The sequence below is a fragment of the Montipora capricornis genome, chromosome 3 (assembly GCF_036669925.1).
Source record: "Montipora capricornis isolate CH-2021 chromosome 3, ASM3666992v2, whole genome shotgun sequence".
Classification (NCBI taxonomy): Eukaryota; Metazoa; Cnidaria; class Anthozoa; order Scleractinia; family Acroporidae; genus Montipora; species Montipora capricornis.
Genome location: NC_090885.1, coordinates 66,513,693 through 66,521,316, shown reverse-complemented (window position 1 = coordinate 66,521,316; position 7,624 = coordinate 66,513,693). Strand labels below are relative to the sequence as shown.

The window sequence follows — 7,624 nt, the reverse complement described above, 5'->3', positions numbered from 1 at the left end:
ATGATATACAATACCAAAACAATATCATATACTATAGAGGTGTTGCACCTCAGCCATAATGTATGGCAGGAATATAGATTCTTTTTCCTATGGGAACAAATGTTCTTTCTTATGCAAAACATTTTCATTGTTTCTGCCATGCAACATGGCTGCCGTGGAAAACCTCTATTGGAGCTACATATTACGCAAAGACAACTTGAATCTCCTTAGAAGACAGTTGACAATATGGAATAAAGCACTGTTACTGCACTACCACACGTACCCAATGCGTGCCTATTTTTTCCTAAAGATGACAGGATTTTTTCTTTCTGACAAATGATTATTAGGCTGGTACCCAGGTTTTTAACCTCAGAAAAGATCTGTTTCGTCGTATGAACCTGTGAGCCAAAGGGACTCTGCTGGCACGACTTCTGGGTGACCCCTTAAATGGTCTTAATGACCCCTGACTTGAAAAAATTGCCCGAAACGCTGCAGTTCAGTACCACCCAACTGAGCCCTTTCTGCTTTTGAGTAACACGTACCTCCGGCAACCCAGTGTACGCTCGTTGAGCGTCTAGTTATTTTATGTTGCATGTATCTTAACTCTACACCGCCTAGACTAGCTATGCTATTTGTGCTAACTCTCTTTGATCAGTTTACTCAAAATAAATAAAAGTGTGAAAAATGAACTTTTGCTAAAGTGTGAAAAACTTTAAATCCGTACGCATCACTACGAAACATTACAGTTATCAATCACGCGTGGAATGTGAGCTTTTCGTGGCTATTTTTTTGTATAGGCGTGAGTGTTTTACTGTGAATTACACCACTTGTAAAGGAGGATATTGATGACGTCATCTCCCGCCTTTAAGGTGGCTCCAACCAGTTTCAACACTTTCCAGAGACCCTCTTATTAGAAGGATTGACGCTACAACACGTTATCACATAACAGCAATGTTATGGTACCATGTAAAACATGAATTATTGCTGAACAAGATGCAGTCATTGTTGTGACGTAATAAATTACCATGGTAACAAGAAAGCCTTGCAAAAACACCCTATACGTTGGCTTTAGTTGGTCATATCTGAAAAACGAACTCGGTGACCCCACTTTTTTATCGCACAAAAGTGATTAGCAGGCCAAGATGAAACTACCTGCAAAGTTTAAAAAGATTATGTGGAGCGGATTTAGAGCTACCTTAAATTTTCAATTAGTTAAGGTGGCTCTGAATCCACTCAACAGAATTTTTTTAAACTTTGCAAAAAGTTTCATTCTGGCATTCTGATTACATTTCAGAAATAAAAAGCGGGGGTCACTCAGTTCGTTTTTATGAGCAGCTAAAGCCAAAATATGGGGTGTTTTGCAGGGCTTTCCTGTTGCCACTTTCTACGTCACAAAAATGACCGAATCTTTTTCAGTAATAATTGGCGTTTGATATGGTACCATAACATTGCTGTTAAGTGATAAAGTATTGTAGTGTCAGTCCTTCTAATAAGAACGTTAAGTGTTGAAACTGGTTTGAGCCACCTTAAATGAATAAAACTGTTTTAGCTTTTACTTAATGTACTTTTGTCTCTATAATAAAAAGAAAATGACACGTTCGCTGCGCTCTCTCTTGACACTCGGACATAAAATTTATATCTTATCGCCAATGTGTAATATCCTCTATTTATTAAATTCTCAATCTCGGTTATTGCATTTCTCGTGCTCTGATTGGTTCAATCAATCTCGGTTATCAGCTCATATACCTTAGTTTGCGCGCCCTTATTTGCGCTAAGCGCTGCCAAGCTAAAATGCAAAATTTCTCTCCGAGTATAGCGAAAAAAAAAAACGTATTGTGGAAAGTTTGGATCAATTCCGACGTTCAGTCGTACGCGAAAAGGTAAGAAATGTTTTTGTGATGAGCCTGCGTCTGTCTGACCACCGTTTCGCTCAGATTTTCTCGCTTTTTTTTGCTCGTATTTTGTACTTCCAAACTTTTGGACCTTAAGGAATTGAAACAATTATTCCATTCGCGATTGTTGGATATGAGACTGGTTATAGCCCACCAGTCATATCCAACGCGCTCATGGAATAGTTACTTGGGAGTTTAAGATCTACGACTCGAAGGCAACGAAAACGTCACAATTTTTGCATATTTAATGAGAAAAAACAAAAGCTTTGCACGCTCTGCCACGTGCATTTTTTGTGTTTATACATTTCTTTCACGTTTTCGGTAAATCTGCGACGTGAAATGACCAATTCTAAAGTTTTACAGAGAACGTGAACAAAAGGCAGCGAATTTGAATTTTCTGTCGTAGGTGCGGTATTGCACCTCCTAATTCAGTTCCTGGAAAGTTACACTAGTTTATAGAAGTTAGACAAGCCGACATAATGAGGAAAAAGATAAATAAACCTGAACTTGCAATTCTAAATGACGTTTTCGTTACCGTCGCGTCGCAGATCTCCCTAATGTTAAATATCCGAACTTCGAGTGGTCATGTTTTCTTATTTTATTTCAACATTTGATGTTAATATAGATAATTTACATCGATTATTTATTATTATCTTTTAACTAATTAATTAATTTTTATTTTTGCTGTAATTTCCTCTTTGTGATCCAGCTGAAGCAAATTCACTTAAAACTGCTGTGACTTTTTCCTGTATCGAGCTTGCTCGAAGCATGGCTGGCGCTAACCATTGGTTAACAGGGTTCGCGCTTTGGAGGAGGGTTAGGGGAGATTAAGACGAACACGTGAGCCAATTTTTTTTCAGGGGGGATGGGGGCGCGCAGCTTGAAAATTATTTTTTCTTCTATTTTTTTAAAATTATGTAATTACTTTTTTTGCTCACAAGTTGTCCGTGGTTAAGATCCATTTACTCATTTAAACCTATAGGCTGTCATGGCATTTAACACGGGTTATCACTAACCTTGCTTCGCCGGAGCAACCCAGCCGTATGATCCATGTGGCAAGGACTCCAGTCAATGTTCACCCTGCTAGTTATCCACCTAAGAGACTGTAACAGTTGTAATTTGTTTTTGGTGCAAGTGAAATAAACAAATTGTTGCATTATTATGCAAGGCCGCGTATGATTGGCTAGCAAGGCTCCCGTGGGAGACTGAATTCGCGGGGAAATCGACCTATAATAGCTCGATCTGTGAAAACGCCGCGACACAAATACATTGAAGTTGTTCACCCCGGGTCATGGACTTCTGAGAAAACCTAATAAGCCTAAAGAAGCATCTGGGGAGTAGGGTTGCCGCAGTGGTGAGTGCGTCCGCCAACCACCGATGTGCCCCGGCTTCGTTCCCGGACTTGACGCCATATGCGGGTTGGTTCCCTACTCTTCCCCATGAGGGATTTCTTCAGGTACTCTGATCCCCCCTCCCCCCAACCCCCGTTCCTGAAAACCAACATTTCTTACGTATAGTACAGTAGCCCACATCCGCAAATTAAAACACAACACTTTTACTGTTGAATAAGTAAGTAAGTAAGTAAAGCCTTTATTTAAAGAGGGTAGCACTTAATAGCCAAAGGCTAATAAACTTGTGGCCCTATAATGATAATGATATTGTCAATGAGCAATGAATAAATGCGAATTCAGTTCAGTGGTCTTAACACTTTCACCCTTTCAAATTAAAATTATCGTTGTTATGGATGTTCTTGTATGCGTGAATCGCAGATTTCAAAACACATGACACTGTTTTAGGTTAACTCTCTGCCAGCTAGTAGACATTTATCGCCTTATTTAATTCACACAATGAACATATCATAAACTTTTTATACTTCCTACACAAAACCTTAAATTTAAGCATATAACTGAAATGATTAAGGTAAAGTTCCACGAATAAAACTTTCCCAATTGCAGCAGAAACACTTCAACTGAAATCCGATCCACTTTTAGAAAATATCATTCGTTTGTATTGCAAGCGGTGCTTGAAATGACTGAAACTTGGTCGTTCTTACAAAAACTCTCTGATCACAATGACGACTCTTCTGATTGGCATTAAGAAATTACAAGAAGCTTTCACTAATGACCTCTCGTCCTTGAAAACATGACGGAAATTGACGTAAAAAAATCATTTATTGATATCTTAAATTTATTGTTTTGACACTACTTTCCACCACTTGATGTCTGAACTTGTTTTCGACATTTCAAACATAACAGGCAGCAATATTATTGACACACAGATTACATAAAACCATATAAAGGAGGTGCTCTCTGTAAGCTTGATGAAAAATTCCGTCCTTCATTTAAAACCAGTCACTCCGAAAAGGAAAATTAAAAAAAAAAACGCTTAAAACGGCAATGAAGCAGTTATAACCTGATGACAGGCCAAGGCAAAACATACAGCGGCTCCTCAAGCAACTAAATTATAATATAAATAATAAAGGTTAATAAATACCAGAGGTTAATATTGCGATACATTAACAAACCAAACAGCTAAATATTTCCACCCAATTATGGTTAAAAAAAACAATAGCAACAACAACAACAACAACAGAGCCACGCCCACCAGCAATAAAACCAAATCCCCTTGTTTTGTTGCACCTGTCCTCGTCAGTTTTTAAACCTCGTTGCTGTTGCCATCCGCGTCATCAAGTAAGCTCTTCACACCGTCTTCATTGAGTGGGCGTAGTGCAAAGCGACTACAACGTCCTTCCTCCACTTTTGCTGCCACAGATTTGGGTAATACTTTTCTCATGACCTGCACTTCCATTTCATCTAGAACTTTGGCGTTGGTTGTAAGCAGGAAGTTAACTGGCTTCATCAGGGAGCTGCCACGGGAGATAGGCAACTGTCCAAATTTGTGCGAAGTAATATCAAAGCCGTCGTGCTTCAACGCAAGGAGTTTGCGACATTCCACCACAATGAGTATCAAGGTCACCACGTAAGAGGTCCAGTCGTATCCATAGTCCATCAGAAGATAGATTCCAGAAAGGATCATGATGATGGATAACACCAAAGTGATATAGGCCCATATTCTGTAAACAATATTGGAGTACAGCGATTGGGTAAACTTGATGTAGGAACCATCGTTATAGTCGGGCCGGCGATACAGGCAGTACAGGAACAGGACAAACAAAAAACCAAGGAGCCAGACTGTCATGAGGAATACCATAATGCGTGGTGCAGGAGCTACCACGAAAATCCCCTCATTGGAACAGTCCACGCACGTCTGCTGTTTACGTGTACCTTGTGCCAAGTACCTGTCGTAGGCTGTGTTTGAACAGCTTTCAATGCCCTGTATCGTGATTGTCTTCTGTTTCAAGCATTCTGCTATCCCTGTCGACGTCAAAAGCTCGAAGGTCAGAGTACTTGTCACGACACTCTTAAATGTGTTAAAAGTGGTGTACCATAAAAGCCAGAAAGGTCGCAGCTCTGTCACTACGAAGTGCAGAAGTGCCAGAACTTGTCCCTTCATTGTAACTGAGTAAAGACCGAAATAGAGAAAATGTCGAGATTATTATTGTGAACTGAGAAATTCTATTTTCGAACTTGTTGTTCATGTTTTATAAAAAACCAAAACGTTCCATTTCAGTCAGTTCAATAAGTTTAGGCATTCTATAAAAACAAGTTGAAAACAGTGCTCGAAATTAGCTGTCGTCCGGTCGTCCCAGACGACCAGAAAGTTTACCGGGCGACTAGTTTTTGGTGAAATGAAAAGGTTGGTTGCCCGAAGAAAAAACAACGGACAACCCAGCAAAAAATAGAAAATGTATTATTACATAACAAGAGACTATGAAGTGAGAGAATACATCCCCCATACATGGGCCTCTTCCCATGATAATCTTTTTCAATCTAATTTTAGATCGAAGTCAAGCTGCGAGGCTATTTTAGGAAAGACACCTGATTGATCAATTGTAATGACGTAATGACGTAATGACCCCTTAAAGCCGATCACATCTTCAAACTTCGATTTTTAAGGATTTCACTGGATCATGCGACGGCGAGAAAAGTCTTCCGGGCACGGGGATGTGTTCTCTCACCTGATAGTCTCTTGTACATAAGTAGCACTCGACTCACTCAACGATTTTCTGTTGTCAGTGTCTGATAGTCGTATGAAGCTAACAATAAGCAATTTGCCACAGTTGAGTATTTCCGGGTTTTGAATATCTGTGGCTTTTACAAAAAAATTGTCTAATAGGAAAATTCACATGTAGCTGGCGAGATCGAAGACTCCATTTTTCAGACTTCCACAGAAAAGAAAAACCACAGGCGCACACTTAGAACTACGGGATACTAAAGCTCCAACGCCAAAGGGGTTGCATCTCAACATGGCGAGCATTTAATCGTAGGGTTTTCCCAATGGGCAACCAAGCATTAATCGCAGCAACCAAATTTACGGGTTTAGTTGCCCGGCTTTTGAAACAGGGACAAACTGGAATGCTTTTAAATTTCGAGCATTGGTTGAAAACCACCCGTGTTTGTGGGCAGCATAGTGGCGGGGGTATGTGTTGGGGTCGAAAATGCTAATTCAATAAAAGAATAAAAGTTGCTCTTTTAAGATCGCAAGCAGGTCACTGAAGATCTTGGAGGATTCTTAGGGGAAAAGGTCGATGTCCGAGAAAACACAGGCACAGGTTAACCTAAGGGCGGACAGTTACATAGCTTTCTTGACATTTACAACCCATTGCAGTGCCAGATATTTCCATTTGATATAGACGAAAACTTAAACGCGCCTTTTAACATATTTATATAACAATGAAAGAAACTAAAAAATAACGTGAGCAAAATGCTCAAAATGTTCTCTGCTGCCCCGTACCCCCCTCACGGGCTAGAACTACTATTTTGCTTAATTCTGACAGACTCATTTCGTGGATTTTTCTGCCATCTATTAGCTTAATGTCAGCTCCACCTTGGATTTCTTGAAAAGTTCGTCTTGAAGCGGCAGTAAACCTACAGGCTGTTTTTCCCCCGCGTAAAATGGGTTTAATTCAAATACTTTGTTCGCTTAAGCAATGTTTTTACACCGACGATTTATTGCAGACACGAAAACAAACTGAGCCGGAAGGCCACCATGCTAGTTTGTTCAAATAAACAACAAGTGACTTTTTTTTTACCTGATGTACTAAACGTCAGCTTAGAGGAATGGCAAGCAGATCGGCACAGTGACACTATAGATCGTTTTCACGTGACGTCATCATTTTCTAAAATCCAAAACTAAAGAGCCACGAAAGTTTTTATCCTCATCAGGCATAAGAGGCGGTAAATTTGTATCCATTTGCAATTTTAAAGCTCAATAGCGTGCTTCGTTTGGAAACCAGAGCATTTTGAATTTCTGAGTTATAGCGGTGCGTGACACGAGGCGACGATCAAGTTTATTGAGAAATATATATTTATCTGATGGTTTTGAGCCTTTTTAGAATTTAAAGCATTAGGAAAAGTGCTTAAGTAAATAGCTGTCTGTTCAGTACAGATGATCACTCGCCTAGATAGCCAAAGTAAGTAACAGATGTTGACCTTATTTTCCGGCCGCCATATTGGTGCACCACAGATGTGCACCAACATGGCGTTTTCATACTGGGCTCTGTAAATTTCTGCGAAACATTTCGACGAATATCTGAAGTTTGGGGAAACGCACGGGCCTAAGACTTGGAGAAGTGTCTTCTTCATTTATCTTCTACAACATCACGAAGTCTTGACTTTTTCCACTGGATGGTT

At 39.8% G+C, this 7,624-nt stretch overlaps 1 long non-coding RNA gene across 1 annotated transcript in view; it reads right to left on the bottom strand.

Moving 5' to 3' along the window:
- Positions 1–4,027: 4,027 nt before the first annotated feature.
- Positions 4,028–7,624, bottom strand: part of LOC138041574 (uncharacterized) — a 12,624-nt gene continuing 9,027 nt past the window's right edge. Inside the window, exon 3 of the long non-coding RNA XR_011130858.1 lies at positions 4,028–5,389. This is a non-coding gene — a long non-coding RNA (uncharacterized lncRNA). The remainder of the gene's footprint in view (positions 5,390–7,624) is intronic.